The sequence below is a fragment of the Stegodyphus dumicola genome, chromosome 1 (genome assembly GCF_044657685.1).
Source record: "Stegodyphus dumicola isolate Sdum_Otavi_A_Nest chromosome 1, ASM4465768v1".
Taxonomy (NCBI): Eukaryota; Metazoa; Arthropoda; class Arachnida; order Araneae; family Eresidae; genus Stegodyphus; species Stegodyphus dumicola.
The window spans coordinates 166,414,534-166,431,832 of record NC_140768.1 but is presented as its reverse complement, the minus strand read 5'-3'; the positions used below and the strand labels follow the sequence as shown (position 1 = coordinate 166,431,832).

General features: G+C 33.9%; 1 protein-coding gene across 1 annotated transcript in view; it reads left to right on the top strand.

Annotated features, from left to right (window-relative positions):
• The first annotated feature begins 5,180 nt into the window (after positions 1-5,180).
• The window catches only part of LOC146999389 (uncharacterized), a 180,657-nt gene continuing 168,538 nt past the window's right edge, over positions 5,181-17,299 (top strand). The window contains exon 1 of the mRNA XM_085811439.1: positions 5,181-5,337. The gene's annotated coding sequence lies outside the window, so the exon portion shown is untranslated. The remainder of the gene's footprint in view (positions 5,338-17,299) is intronic.

The following is a 17,299-nucleotide window of genomic DNA, read 5'->3' as shown; positions in this document are numbered from 1 at the left end:
AAGTGATCAGAGGATAAGACATTATCGATGAAAGGATACGGTTGCTGGTTAATATTGGCGGTAATAAGAATATCCATCGTTTTGCGATTTTGCGTTGAATCACTATAAGTGTCCCTTTCACTTTTCAAACTGTTGCCACCAAATGTTAGAGTCCTGCATTGTATTTGAAGAGATTAAATAAGGAAAAATCTGCATAAATGTATGTATATTTCTCGCATTGTGATAAAACAACGGTACATAGAGCTATCAAATTTTGTATGACGTAATCCACCTACGAATTTGGGCATGTGGAAGACCAAATTTGAAATTTGTTTTATTATCGATCTCATATTTCGTAAAACATTAACGAATTTTTGTGTAACAAACTCAATGATTTAAAAGCGAGCAATGGCAACACTCTACGGCGGGGGAAAAAAACTTTTTTATCTCCAGCGGGCACGGAACTGTGTATCGGAAATTCTAAAGGTACGCTCATTTTAAAATTATTTTGCGACATTGCTACTGAACTGAATTTTATGGTTTAAGTGCAAAGAACATGATATTTAGTAACACACAAAACGTAAAAAAAAAAACGCCCCTTTTAAATTTATTTATAAATCTGAAAATTTAAAATCTGAAACCTTTCAGATTTTTTTTGGGGGGGGACTCTTTTTACTTTTCTGTGCAGTTTTGCAATCGCGAAAATTTTAGGGTAACATATTTCAATGAAAATATCCATTTTGATCGCTATCGAATGCAATTTAACGATGTTTTTGCATGGCATCTGTGCGTAAAGACAGAATAAAGGATTTTTTCCCAAAACAGATAAAGGATTTAAAATGGATTCAGAAAAGATTTTTTTCGTGACGTCTGTACGTACGTATGAATAACTTAAAAACGAGTAGCGTCCGAAGTTTGAAATTTTGTACATAGGACTGCTATAACATGTAGTTGTGCATCTCCTTTTATGGTTGCAATCGGCTGCAGGAAAAGTAAATAAATATATCTAAATATATATACCCACCCTGTTACTCGGCTCCGTGAGCTCAGTTTTTTTATTCTTATATGCTGCTAAATTGGGCATTTTTTGCTTTAAAAATAATTGATTACATTTTTCTTATCTTCCGGTTAAGCCTTTTTATGCCTTTAATTAATCTGTATGCAGTAGTTGTAGAATTATCAACAATTTAAAAGTTGTTTAAGTGCGGCTAAGCCTAATTTTTTTTTACCATAGCAACCATATTTGCTTACATTTGAAACTTAGCAAAATCGTGAATTAAATCAGTTTCTGCACCTTCAGTGTCTTTTTGCTGAGTATGACCAAAAGTAAACTTTCAGTTTTGTGCACTAAAAAATCTGCCTTCTTGTCCGCTGCCTTAATATTTTTCAATTTTTAATAAAGATATTTTGAGGTTTAATGCATTTTTGCCTTGCTGCGAAGTGAGAACTGAATTAATTGAATGAAAAAGATATCTCTAATGAAATTCAAACAAAAATGTTTAAATGAAATGCAATAAAAATGCTTATAACTTAATATTCCGTGCAATGAAGTCATGTGTTGTACAGATCAGATTTTTTAGCTTTATTACTAAGCATCATTTTCCTCGCAATTACGCAATATACAATTCAAGAGCGAAACTACAAAAATTTTAAAATAGCAGTATACACGGTATACCTTTAGAATTCCCGATGTAGCGTTAAGTGTTGGCATACATTTTTCTGTTCTTTTCAACCTTTTCTCAGTTCATCATATCAATGTTCAATTTTCTTACAAAACATTACAAAGCTTTTTTTTTATTAATAAAGTTTTGTGCGTTTACTTAATTAATTAAATATCAAGTTTTTAGTGCTTCCCTAACATAAACTTCGATTCAACAGCAAAATCACAAAATACTTAAAAACAGCATAACTTTAGAATTTTCGATAGACAGTCTTGCGCACTGAAGATAAAATTGTTTTATCCCGTACAGCGTTGCCACTGCTCACTCTGGAATCTTTGAGTTTGTCAAACAAAAATTCGTTAAATTTACACGAAATATAAAATAGATAATAACACAAATTCGAAATTCCAAATTTGTCGCTTTCCGCCTGACCTGATACACATGCAGTACAAGAGACAATGGGCCCTATTCATGACATTTTTAACAACAGCGTTAAGTGAGATTTAAAGAATCACGTGGGTTTCTGACGTCACAAGTAGTTAAACATGGACCTTATAAGAGATAGACTAACCCAGTAGGCGGGGCTCGCGTCACCGACATGTCTCTAAGAAAGAGTAGGGACGACCTGGTTTACTTTAACATTGAAACCTATGGCGTTTGTATCACATAACTCTTTTTAATTATTAAATGTGATACGTTGTATAATGATGAGATTATGAAAGCCAAAGTTTTTTCCAAATAGGATTTATTATATCTCATTAAATCACTTTTTACTGCATTTCGAGCAATTTTTTCACGCATAATCCTTGTAATCTTTACTTTGCTAAAACGGTAAAAACTCTAAGTACAAAATTTATGAACTTAATTTTGCGTAAAAATAATGTTTAATAATGTAAAAATAATGTAATAATATTTTACAATGCACCAATGCTAATTACGCATTGGTGCATTGTAAAATGCATTAAATCCTGTCTAATACGATCATCCACGTTTCTAATTATTTTGGTCTTTGGTGGAAGTGGTCGTCTTAAAGAGATAATGCTCGGTACAAGTGTTAATTTCTACTCTGAGAAATTATTTTGGAAGAGGTCGCCATAAGAGGGTTCATTGCATGTTAAATGTTTAAATCCAGATCGCGTGGTTATAGGATCAATTTTAATTAGATTTTAAAATTTTAGTAAAATAAAAAATCTGAAATGTTTCAGATTTTAAATTACGTCCGTAGGGGCCTTTTTTTTAACATTTTGTGTGTTACCTTTATTTATTAAATATCATATTCTTCGCACTTAAACCATAAAATTCAGTTCAAGAACAGTATCGCAAAATAATTTTAAATTGAGCACATTTTTAGAATTTCCGATTCACAGTCTCACGCACTGGAGATAAAAATGTTTTTTCTGTACACCGTTGCCATGGCTCGCTTTGAAATTCTTGAGTTTGTTAATCAAAAATTCGTTACAAAAACTCGATGGCTCTAGGTACCGTTGTTTTATCACAATATTTGGTGGCAACAGTTTGAAAAGTGAAACGGACATTCAGAGTGATTTGACGCAAAATCGCAAAATGAAAACATTAGTCCTATTTTATTAACATTAGTCCTATTTTCTAAATTTTAAACCTCAGGGACTAATAATTTTGGACTAATAATTTTGAAATAAACCTCTTAATTTTAATAACTGATGTGGTATTCTTGTTTTCAAACTTAAGTGCAAAATTAAACAATTGTTTCCTGTGCAGATGCGTTACTTTTAATTAAAATCAAATGAGAAAAAAAAATTATGCGAAAATTAATTAGGTAAAAAATTTAGTCCTATTTTTATTGCAAACCGTAACTTGAAATTGCATCTATAACTGTTTCTTATATCAAAGCTCAGGATGAATTAGTTTTCTGTTGTTCGTCAATAAATGTTTCACAAAACCGCAGCTTAAAGCTATAAGTACATGTGGTGGGAGGAGAGCAATTACTTAAGACCTGACAATGACCGAAGCTGGACAACCCGCCTTCCCCCCTGGCTTCCATCGCGAAAGCTTTCCCCTCTAAACAGTCCTCTATTTTTAACCTTAACGAAGAAACAATGGAGGTAGTCTCCATGGAAGAAACAAACAGCCAACACATCTTCTTGCTTCTACTCGCACATGTTTCCGGTCATCCGAAGTTACGGTTGTTGAGATAAAACTTTTATCACTCAGCTTGGCGATCTTTCTAAACATGCCTTATATTTCCTATTGCAAACGAAGGGTGACATTTTTTCCGTTCCTTATTTTCCGGGGACATTCTTTTCGTTTCCCTTTTTTCCGGGTGACATTTTTTCCTACAACCGATTTCGTTAATATGTAGTTTTGGCTTGCTGTTGAAAATGCATGTAATCGTACAAATACAAACTTCATGTCGCTATAATTAGCATTTGATATATGCTTGCTATTATTGAACTGAGTACGGCAAAGCAAGTGAAGGTTATCCATCTATAGGAAGGGATGACTTTATGGAAGACTTTCTAAGGGAAACTGGCATGTATTTGAATTTCATATAAGGGAAAATTATAAAAGTACTCGTATTTATGCAGTCAGCCCGTTCGCTGAGATTATAAACAATATCGAACTAGCACTATTGATCAAACTTATACATTCTACTCACTAATGAACTATATAAACCATCTGCATATTTAACACCTGCTCCCTTAAATAATTTTAAACAGAGGATTTAAATTACTAGATGACTAATAGCGTAAAATTCATTGTACTTAACGCAGCGAAGTTGGCTTTCTCTCTGTATTATAAAAAAATAATAATAATAAAAAAAAATAAAAATAAATTAATATTTTTGATACGTTTAATTGACCTAGCTTCTTCCCCCTCGCTTGTGCAATATTTGTGTAATAATTAATAAATGTAAAATTAATACCCTAACTTACTTTTTTTTTCTTTTTTGGAATACTTAATTCTCTTAATCATTGTGATTTTAAATATTTGGTTCAAAATGAAAGGGCCTTTTTCTATTTTAATGTCTCCACTTTCAAAGAATCGCGACGCTAAACTTGATTGCTACAGGGAAAATGGGACCGGATACGGAGGGTTATTCAAAGTTGTAAAAGAACAAAAGCTTTACGACTTAAAAGTATCACATAACTTTCGAAGTATTTTCTCGCCGTTTGCTTAGTGGGGAAGGATGACTTTCATTGACCTTTCTTTTAAATCGAAAAACCTAGCTTTTCTATTCAATCTTTGCTAATCACATGACAAAAAATGTAGGAAAAAGATATCCTTATTATGATGAGGCGATGGACTAAGTATGCGAAGTTTTTAAATTTATTTTTTATTGCATTAAAAAATGAAAATAATTTAATCTAAAATTTCATAACATCCATTTGGCGCCCCCTAAATGCTGCGCCCGGTGACAGATGTCCCCCCCTAGCTACGCCACTGCTTCGAAAGCTTGACAGATGCCGAAATTGTGAAGAAAGAAAGGGGAGAGACCGAGAATGAAGGACAGCGAAGTGAAGTCGAAGAAGAGCCACTGTGCAGATGCAGAAGACTCACGAAGCGGCTTTGCAAAGCCTACGAACTGCTGAGCTATTTGGAAGAACAAGACGACGCGGAGTTGGCCGAGAAACTTATGCTACGAAAAATGCAATCTCGGATCAAGAGAAAATGCTTCCAAAGCAAGAAGCAAACACAAATGACTGATTTCTTCAAAAAGGTATAGTTTTACAGTTATGCTTTTGTAATTACATAATACATTTAAAACAGTACATATGTATTAATTTTTCCGTGTATCCTTGACGCCTCTCGTAAGTACAAAGCACTTTTCTGTTTTCATTAACAAAATGCATTTTAGGTTAGTTTTGAGTGATATACTAAAGTATTAAGCGTTAGTTAAACATTTCCTGCTGTTTATTTTACGTTTTATTGTACATAAAACGATTTTTCAAAGTTGGAATGACTGTTTTCTCTTTTGCTATACCCGATTTTAGCTTTTTTCGGATTATCCGCGATTTTTGTTATCCGCGGCGGCATCGCCACCCAATTCCGCGGATAATCGGGAGTGTACTGTACATGATTCTAAAAATCATTTCGTATTATACTTCATTTATTCATTTTATATATGTGTGTATATAATGTTGTAGGAAAGTCGAATGCATAGGTAGATATTGAAATTTAGTTAGCAGATCCATGATGACAAGCAAAATTGACAGCCGAAGCAGATTCAACAAGACACAGCAGTGGAAGATTTAATATTCATTTTTATTTTAATTGAGGTTTGCGGCTAATATAACTTGGCACAATAATCGTGTCTGTACCAGAACATGTACATTTTTGATAGCTTAAAAATTATCATTGGCTTTGTTTTGAGTTTTAGTTTGAGCTCTATTTAGGTCACCGGTCACCACTTTTACGCAAAGTCGTACGATATGGATTAATCTGGAAATGACACACTCCAGAGAAACTTTATTATAAGCAACTGCTATTTTTAGAAGAGAAAAGGGAAATATTCGAATTAAAATGAAGAACTAAGGGACCATTGCAAATCCAAGTTAAAACCCTGATCTACATATTTTTTATGTTACATGTATGCATTCTTTCATTAAGACATTTTTAATGAATATTTCTTTTTTCCTGCAGGGATAGAAAAATATCAATGAGAGAAAATATTATATTATATTAACAAAAATGTTCGATGTAATATAACAACTCTATGGAAACATTCCTAGCAAGAAATTTTATTTCTGGTCGTATTGATCAAAACATTGAAAACTCTTTATTTAAAAAAAAAAAAAAAAAAAAAAAAAAAACATAAATGTTGGGGAGAGATGTTTTAAAAAATGATTGTAACAAACATTTCAAAGAAACGTTCACTTATCACATATATTTCGTGGTGATAATAAATGTTTTAGATATCAACTGGAACAAATGGAACTGCATTGGAACTTCTAGGTGAATTTCGTGAACTTTTAACATCTCATATGTAAAAATATGGCTAGAAACGAATAAGAAATGCAAATTATTTATAATCGATAATATCTGATGAATTAATTGAAATTATTAGTGAAAAAATTATGAAATCGTTTAAATATGAAGTTAAGAAATCATATTCTATATTGATTCTACACCTGATAAAATGTTGATCTACTTATTGTTGTATTGAGTAATTTGTTAGATAATGGTTCGCTATTATGAAGAGTGTTTCTTTGGTTATTTTACGTACATATTCGCACTGTATATCACTGAAAACCATACAAACATACTACTTAAGCAGCTAAATTTGTTGCACATTAATATGTAGAGAGCAGAGGTCAAAACTAAAGTAACTCTACAAATATATGTTTAGTAAATCTAAAATCTGATATCCGGAATTAAACAGTATAATGAAACAAAATATTATGTGCTTTGACCAGCACATCCAGTTAATTTATATGATAATAGTACTGTTTAATATTGTCGGTCTGCAAGCTACATTATATTTAAATTTAATAGAAAGAATTTACACATTATTTTCTGTGTCCCTTAGCCGTTGGAATTTAAATTTGTCGAAAATGGGGAAATTGGTCGAATTTCATTGTTAAACTATGTGATACTAGTTGGAGATCCGAACAAACGTCCTAAAATCAATTCGAATTGGATACTGTGACGTACGAATTGGATACTTTTTGCTCCACTACTCTGGAGATGATTTTCAAAATCCTTCTATTCAAGCCGATGAAAAAAATATATGAAGTTGGGGGAAGGAAGTGGATTTTGTTCTAAATTCTGCTACTTGGGAATAAATACTAGCAAGAGTAGAGGCATCCAGCAAACATATGCAAAGTTCTTGAAATAAATGAACTACCTTTATAAATTTGCTACATCGTTTATCCCAATACATATATGATTTAAGCCAGTGGTTCTTAACCTTTTTGAGCCGGGACCCAAATTTGAGAAAAATGTTTATGTCGCGACCCAAAAAAAGTCAATATTTTTTCATTGCTTTATTTTAGAGCATATTTGTAAAAACCTTTAATCTTACAATGATGACTTATTTAACTTACAAATTTTTTATTTTTTTTTATAATAATAAAGTTAAACAAAAGTACTTTTGATCCAAGAAAAATTTAATAAATAATCAAGTGTTTTTAATATTTTTATTGACCAAACTAAATAAATTTAAAACTTTTTAAAAATAATTGAAATTTAATCTTATAATAACATTTTATACGCTTTTAATGAAAACCTTGTGCTTGAATACATTTTGAAAGATCTGCAAACCTGGGTTGAATGCTTGTCAAGGAGCACCTTAAATCTATTTCTGGATTTAACTTGTTCCGGTGGTTGTTTTTGATTACACAGAGAGCCGAAAAACCAGCCTCACACATATATGTTGTTGAAAAGGACAATAATACTTTTAGGGCTTCTTTAACAATTATTGGCTTTTCGGTTTTTAGATTTAACCAGAAAGCACATAAAGATTGAGTGTTTTTGTAAAAATTGTATCGAAGTGTTTGGTCACTTTGAATTTCTATTAATTGTTCTTGAAATTGATTAATATTAACAAATTCCTCATGCAAATCACTTACGTCAAAATCAAATGGCATTCGAACCCAATTATATTTAAAAACATCGTCTGCAGGAAAATACCGATCAAAGTCTGCTATTAGTTTTTCTAAATGATTGATAATAATTTTCTGTATTTCAAAATCTGTGATATTAATATTCTTGTCTTCAACAAGTAAATTAAGAGTCGGAAATGAAGCAAGTTTCTTTACTTCAACCTTATTTCTCCATAATTTGAGTTTATTTTTAAAACATGTAAATTTTTCAGTTAATTCAATAATAGTATGATTACGTCCTTGCATAGACGTATTTAGATTATTTATTTCAAACAAAATATCTGCCAAATAAGCAACTTGAGTAATCCACTTCAACTCGGAGAATTTAGATGCTAATGGGTGTTTCTTTTCTCTCAAAAAAAATTCGACTTCTGTCCGCAATGATAATACTCTTTGAACAACTTTGCCCCGGGACAGCCATCTAACTTCAAAGTAATATAATAAATGTTCGTATTCTGCACCAAATTCTGAACACAGTTCGCGGAAAATTCTACAGTTAAGAGCTCTTGATTTTATAAAATTTACTACAGTTTCACCGTAACAATTTCATTCAAAACGATACTTAATTCGGGCGATGAATTTTTTGAAGCAAGATTTTGTCTATGTAAAAAACAATGAACCGATAAAATTTGTGAATTCATTTGTTTTGCTCTTGTCGAAAAACCCTTCTGAGATGCTGTCATGGCAGCTGCACCGTCGGTGCAAATACTGAAACACTGATTCCAATTTAATCCTTCTTCTTTAAAAAACGAATCGACAATGAGAAATATATCTTCACCTCTAGTTTTTGTTGACATTGATTTGCAAAATAAAAAATCCTCCTGTATATCTGTTAACCCTGGATACCGCACGTAAACCATTAGTTGAGCATCGTTACTTACATCTGTCGTTTCATCCAGTTGAATACTAAATAAACCAGCAATTTTTATAGCAGAAATAAGTTGATTCTTAATATCAAACGACATATCATTAATTCGTAAACGAATTGTATCATTTGACAATGGTACCTTTGGTAATTTCTTTGAAATTTCATCTCCGCACATGATACGTGCCATGTCAATGGCAGCAGGTTTTATAAGTTTTTCAGCAATATTAAGGGGTTTCTTTTGTCTTGCAATATGCCAAGCCACATAAAAAGAAGCAAGTGTAGCTTGTTTGGTAGAAATTAGAAAACTATTACTACTTGGTGCATCTAAACGCTGTCTTTTTAAATCGGCTTCTTTTCTTTCGAAAAAAGTACGATCTTTTCCCTCTAAGGAAAAATTTTTATGTTTTGTATCAAAATGTCTTTTAAGTTTGTTCGGTTTCACCGATTCATTACTTAGTATTTCACTGCACAAAACGCATTGCGGCTTGTTCATTCCTCCATCATAAATGCAAGTAAACCCTAATTCTAAAAATGCTTCCTAGAATTCACGTTTTGCCATTTTAGGGTGATTACAATTTTACAATACGCACTGCAGCTTGATCACTCCACTTTTAATAAACAGACAAAAATTGTTTCTAAAATGCTTGTATTGACGTTTCATGATTATTACACATTCCACTGTTATTCACAACATAATACACAGAAACAAGTTTTTGACAAAGAACTTGCAGCGGAGTGCAACTTTTTTACGTAAATATCATTAATATGCAAACAGAAATTAACAGAATACAATTTTCCGTTATTACTTCTTTATTCACACGAGTTAAATCGATAATATCTGCTTACATGTTTACAACCAACGGAAATTCCCCGGTTTCTTAAAAGTCGAAGTAAAAGTAGCTGATTGAAAGCGCTTTTAATTTTTACCAAAAGGTGTCACTACCGGAGAATGACTATGTTACCTACAACCTTATTGTGTCTGCGCGCACGTAAAGCAATGGCGTGAGTATTACCAACACCTCATAGAAGAAAGCTATAAGACAGAAATTGGATGTCACTTCTAGAAGGCCATTCGCGAAGAGCGGTAAAACCAATGCATTGTTTTAGAGAATAACTTGTATTAGAAAAAAAAACTCTTCTAGTAGGTGTTGGTATTACTTATTTTTGTATATTAAAAGTTTTTTTTAATTTGACTTAGCGCGACCCAAAAAATATGCTTCGCGACCCAATTTTGGGTCGCGACCCATAGGTTAAGAACCGCTGATTTAAGCAGTCGTCCCAAACTGGTAGCTTCCGACGCAATTTTATCTAGCCGGCGAATACATTGTATTTATGTATTTGTTATAAATTCGGTGCCAAAAATTTGCAAATGGATGAGATAATAGCTAAAAGAGTAAACTTTATTTGCGAACGAGCTTTGAATCGTCGAGTTTGTTGCTTTCCTTGAAGAAACTGAAAGTGAGTACAGAGAAAATATTTAATATAAAGAGTTGAAGTAATTATATTAAGGGGTTGTACTAAAACATGTTTTCTTAATTTAATAAATGAAATCAAAATTTTCATGACACAAAACTGAAAGTGAGTACATAGAAATTATTTTATATAGAGAGCTGAAGTAGTTACTGTTGAGAATCGAGCATTTAATTGATATTATGTGCAGTTTCAGTGGCATCATTGTTTTATTATGTTTTATGCATCTGGCATCACTATTATTTTCGTCATTCTAAAAGCTGTCATGTAAACAATAAGACGTTCGTAAGTTCTCTTTATTATTTTTTGTTTTGTTAATAAAGTCCAAAATTCAATTAGCCATCACTCTGTTTGTTAATTTTATAACAGGTTATGGGGTTTTAGCGACGTTTAACTGCGCAAATAAATTAACGATGGTTTTGTTGACGTATTTAAATCACGGATTTTTTTTTTTTTACTTTCGTTTTCGATTTCAACACTTCCACCTGAACAGTGTGTAGGTACACGCTATAGTGTACCGATAGCCTTTTTTACTTCCTTGTACGAAGTAAAAAGGAAGTATTGTAATCGCGAAAAGTTTCAGGCAGCATATTCCAACGAAAATATCAATTTTGACAGCTATCGAAAGCAATTTAACGATGTTTTTGTGTGATATCTGTACGTAAGGACAGAATAAAATACACTTTTCCTTCAAAAAAATTATAAAGCTGCTTTAAAATTAATTCTGAAGAGAATTTTTCGTGGCGTCTGTACGAACGTATGTACGTACGTACGTACGTTCGTGCGTACGTACGTATCTCGCATAACTCAAAAACGAGTAGCCTCAGAACGTTGAAATTTTGTATATAGGACTGCTATAACATGTAGATGTGCACCTCGTATTTTGGTTGCAATCGGCCGCACCAAACATATATAAATATATTTATACATATATCCACTCTGTTACCCGGCTCAGTGATCGCAGTTTCTTTACTCTTATATGTGTATAAATTGTACATTTTTTGCTTTAAAAATGATTGAATTATGTTGTTTTTATCTTCCGGTTAAGGATTTTATGCCTTTAGTAAATCTGTGTGCAATAATTTTAGAATTATCAGCAATTTTAAAGTTGTTTAATTGAGGCTAAGCCTGTTTTTAATGGCGGTCATTGATGTTTACATTTGAAACAGGAGACTAGTGGATTTGTTGCCAATCTAGAGAAACTTAGCTTCGCAACAACAAAGATAACGCATTCATTTATTATTGCCAATTAAATCATGCTTAATTCTTTCTGGAATTTTTTCGAGGAAATAAGCGTTTGAGATTTACTTGGTAATTTTTAATATAGATATTTTGAGTTTTATGTATTTTTGCCTTCTCGTGAAGTGAGAACTGAATTAATTAAACGAGAAATACTCAATCGTCTGTGAAAATTGTTTCTTTTTTGTTTTGTTTGCTTAATTTTTTTATACATAGTTCTAGCTTTATTATAGTATTTGAATAGAACATGTGGCAACGATTAGATAATTCTTTAAATACATTTTGTGCATTCTGAGTTATAATATGAATGAAATATAATACTGTTAAGTAAACCTAGCGCCAGAGTGTCGCTATGGTAAACAAAGTGAATTTTAAAGAATACATTTATTTTATTGTGGTTTATGCGCTGTCGGCGAAGTAGGTTTAATTCAATCTAATAAGTTTAAATAAAATGCAAAGAAAAATGCATATAATTTAATATTCCGTACAAGGAAGTCATGGGGGTGTACACATCAGTTTTTTTTTTTTTTTTTTTTTAAGGTTTATCCAACTGGACTGATTGGAAATTTGAAATAAACTCTTTATTTGTGCTCAACGATTGTGCGGGCATCTTCGATAATTCCCTTATCGAACCAAAAGCTCCGGCAGAAAGCGCGAATGAAAAAACGATACGCGAATACAACGAAGCGGCAAAAGCGTATGCAAAGGCGAATGCGAAAGCTGCTGTGATCATTCGCACAAATGTATCACCGAATGTGTTAAATTTGATCCGTATGCATGGTAATTCTGCACTAGCGATATGGAATGAGTTATTAAGTAATTTTGAGAAGGTGTAAAGCTTGAATTAGGACACTCTTCTGCAACAGTTCTTCACTTTTCGGATCGAGAATGTAATGCAATCATTCGCACGTTTACGTACACTGTGGGTGGATCTTAACGTGAGCAAGAGTTGAGCGGCAAGGAAAGTTGCCGCAGAACTTGCTAGCACAGCGAATCTTATCTATTCTAACTGATGACGAATATATCGAGTTCAAATCACAGTGGGACTCAATGCCAAAGACGGAAAAGTTACCTGAAAAACTGATCGAACAGATTAACATGCGGCTGAAAAGAAGAAATCAAGAGCTTAGAAACGAAAGTACGATAACATTTGCGGCAAATGCTAATTATAGCGCAAAACATAGTGGAAAGAAATGGAAGAAGGGTAGTAAAAAAACCTCAGATGGTTAGCCAATCCCAACCCTTGACAACAAATAATGCCAAAACGATGAACATACTTCGTAAGACCAGTGGTGGTGTGAAAGTTTCAAAGGCATCTGTTTTCGTTGTAATAAACCCGGGCACATTGGTAAATTTTGCCCAGTTTTTCCTGACATACCAACGACGACGAATGGCAAAACAGATACCTTCTTTACAAATACTCAGTGCCGTGCGTTTGCTTGTCAAGAAGATGATTGTGACCGAAATGTGTGGCTTAAAGACAATGGAGCTACAGCACACATTACAAATTCAGCCGAGTATTTCAAGATGTACCGGCACTTTGACAAACAAGCAGAAATCACAGTCGGTAACAAACAGACAATACCAGCATATGGCTGTAGGAACATTGACATGTGCGCGATGGTTGGAAACGTACAAAAATCTATTGAGCTTGTAGTAACGTGTGGCCCCAACTTGTCAGCAACTGTGGTAGTGACTGCTACGAAATGTAAATTTACACAAACACGTACAAAGGGTTTAAAGCCCTTTTTATTCCACTTTAAAAATCACAGCTACGTCCACTTGACGCTCACAAACTACACCGACCCGGCGGTTTAACAGAAACAGAAATGTAAAACTGAAAAAAATAATGACTGGATGAATAAATAGCTAGATCACTACCTACGAGGCTCTGAGATCTTAACTAACCTAACCACGTTCTAAAATACAGCTGAGATTCAGCGAGCTTACTAATAAAGCAGTTGGAGGATTCACCAAAATTGCCGAGATAGGCACACATGCCGAAACGCGCGGTTCTTAAATTTCTACCTAGCAACCTTCACGTTCGCGATTCCAGAAGCACACATACAATCTCGTTTTCTTTCTATTTAAACTCAACTTACTTCTGCTAAATTTGAATATACTGCGCGCTGTACTACAATTTACATACTCTAGCATTGGCAATTCTAGGGGAAAGTAAAGGCTTAAAATAAATGTTAGTTAAAATAAATATAAACCCTACATTTGCCGCTGCCATAATTTGGTAAACTTGGAAGCATGTCCAAGAAACGACCTGTTGAAAAGTTTCCATATTCTAACCTAAGACTCAAGAGCTCCGTTTACATAAAACAAACTTTTGTCTAAAAAATTTACAATTGTTTTTGTAGGCGATTAGAATACAATATCTTCTTACAGGATCCTCTCTGCCATTTGGTCTTCATCAATCAATCTTTTTCTCTTCCTTCCAGCATCTGGAAGGAATAACTATCAGTATATTCCAAATACATTATGATTTACACTTTCTTAACACTCGATAATGTTTTCGTTTTCGATCCTTTTCTTTTCCTTATTTAACTGCTTACATTCACATTCATTCAAATATTCAAACATGAATTTAACTTTACCCTGGTTCTTCACCATGTGTGGTGTCAAACGAGAATCTTCGTGTTTTTGTATTTCAACACTTCCCCTAACCACAATGATTTGTTAGATTTCAAACGACCAAATATGACACACCCTAATCCAACATACTGAAACTCGATGAGCTATGTTTAACATTCTTAAATTCAAGTGTGGGTGGAGAACCCTAAAAAACACATTCATTCTAAAATTCCCCCTCATTCATCTTTTGACATGCAGGCTTTCGCTCTAAAGCATGATTTTATCTACAGTTTAATACTTAGGTTTTAACTCGTTTCTTTTGAGCATTTACTTTTAGCATCTAAAATTTTATGGACTAAATTCTACTTTTACATAACTTTCAAGTATTTACCTATATTTACAAAATTCTAATACATATGATTTTTACAATTTACAATAAGATGAATAAGAGAAAATAAAATTTTACTTCACGCTTTCTTTGTCAAGCTGGCGTCACTGAAACTAAATTTTCCATTAATACAAGAATACGAAGCTATTTTACCTTCGGCCAAATTTTGGCTTTAACATAACAGAACCAATCTTTCGACCAACACGAACTGCTTGCTCTTAGATTTTACACTTAAAGAAAATAACGCTTTTGCCTTAGCTAAATAAAGTAAAACAAAACTAAGTCTCAACCGAGACAAATTGACTTCCGTCAACACATAGAACTTCGTATTTACACATAACATTTCAGAACAAAAGAAAAATTTATAGAAGATTTTAACTTATCTTTGACTTTTCGATGCTTGGAACTCCGACATCCTCTTCTGGCAGAATTGATCCCAAGTTACAGAATTCATGGAAGTTAACCTCCTCTTTTGGTTTCTTCGAGTTTCCTCCATGGTGACTTTCCTTTTTTGCCCTCTGTACGCCGGCCTCTTGGGGTGGTAGTCTTCGGGTTCCTGTCTTTTCCGTTTGGCCCCTGGTCGGCTGGTCTTGGCGGCCTCCGGTCTGGATTCTTGCTTGAATTTTTTCTGCTGGTGCCAATCTTTTCGTTCCTCTTGCTGTCTTTTTCTTCTCATGAACGGCGGCCTTGTTTGCTTTTGACTAGCTGGCCCTGGAAGTGGTTTCCTCGACGCAGATTTTCTACTGTGGGAAGTTGTACCTGGTCTTTTCCTGTTTACCAAAGGTTCTTTACGAGTCGGCATTGATTTCCTGCACTTCTTGAATGCTGAAGTCTGACCATTTTCCTTCCTTCTTTTCGGGACCCTAGAATGATTTGTAGAAGGGCTAAGTTCTTCTCCTGTTCTCTGCTTCTTGGGTGGTGGAGCGGGCGGCGTTAATTCTGGAATTTCCATTTCTTTTGCGCTTGAGTCCTGCAAGAAAGTTTTAAGGATTTCGAAATCATTTTGACTATATTTTTTCACCTGGTCGAGACTTGCTTTACAGGTTTCCCCTCTCTCGTTCTTAAGGTACAATACGACTCCCTTGATTTCCTGTATTACATAGGGGCCTTCAAACTTCGGAGCCAATTTTGCAGTGAAATTATCTGGGGCACTTGATAAAGAAAATTTTCGCTTTGACACTTTATCACCTACTCTAAAATCTGCTTCACGACGTTTTCGATCGTAATAAAGTTTCTGTATATTTCTTGTGGTATCAGAGTTTTTTATCGCCTATTTTATCACTATTTATGGGCGTTATTATCTGGTTCTGCAGCATTTCCTGAATGTGTTCCTCAATAATTTGCTCTTTCTGTTGATCATACCGGTAGGGTTTAGTTATCGGCAGTTAGTTGTATATCATGTGTTACAATTTGACAGTTACCAGGCCGTTCTGAAAACAAGTTTGAAAAAGTGCTCACCACTCGCTGGATGGCTTGGCTTTCATGAACACTCAAATGGCTCACGTCTAGCTGAGGTTTTTCCACTGGCTCCACCACTCTCCGATCCATTTCCAGCATGATCGAATTCTCCTGAAAATTTAGCTTGGCTTTCGCGGCCTTTAAGAACTCCATGCCTAAGATGACTGGGTTCTGTAAATTTTTCACCACAAAAATTAATACTTTAAGGCTCTCATCTTTTATCTATTTTTAATGATAATATCCCGATACATTGGCAGGTTTTTCCTTGGGGGCTATAGTTTCTGTGTTTTTATTTTTAAATAACCTACTAAAATTCTTATTGAAAAATTTGTCACTCATAAAATTACCTTCTGTCCCTGTATCAATATGAGGGCTTCCACTGGTACATCGCTAACCAGGACTTGTATAACTGGTAATTGTGAATTCTTTACCACGACCGTGTTTAGGTATCTTCTTGAGGGTTTTGCGAAACTTCCGGGGTCTGGACCTTCGCTTTTACAGACCCCTCTAATCGTTTAAAGTTTTCTTTTCAACTTCTTTTTTTGGTAATTTTTTGGGTACGCGGACGGTTTTTTTCAAATTTCCTTTTTGCGCCTTGACCTTCGAGTTGGCTTGATAGCTCTTTCCCCCAGAGCGATTTGTGTTACCGGTTTGTTGATTTGAGAATTGTCTTCGGGGACCTTGAGAATACGATGCCCCTCTAGATTTTTCCGCTATTCGTCGGTTTTGGAACTTGACCGCCAACTCGAAGAGTTCCTTGCAAGGTGCTTGGATTTCGGATTTCCAAGTTATCTTGGACAGCAGGTAGCAATCTTGGTAAATATATTTCAATTATCTCCGTGTCGGGTTTCTTTCCATACAGCATGTCTGTCAGCTTAACTTTTCGCTGAATAAAGTCGGTCAAATCTTCCATATTACGTTGATAAAAACTATACAGTTCGGCTTCTAGCTTTGCTCGGTCTTTCACTATGGGGAAGGCCTTTAATAATGATATTTTAAAATTTTCAAAGGTATATGTTTGGCCTCCGAATTCTCCTAATAAAAATTTCCCTATACTCTTCCACCATAGTGAGGC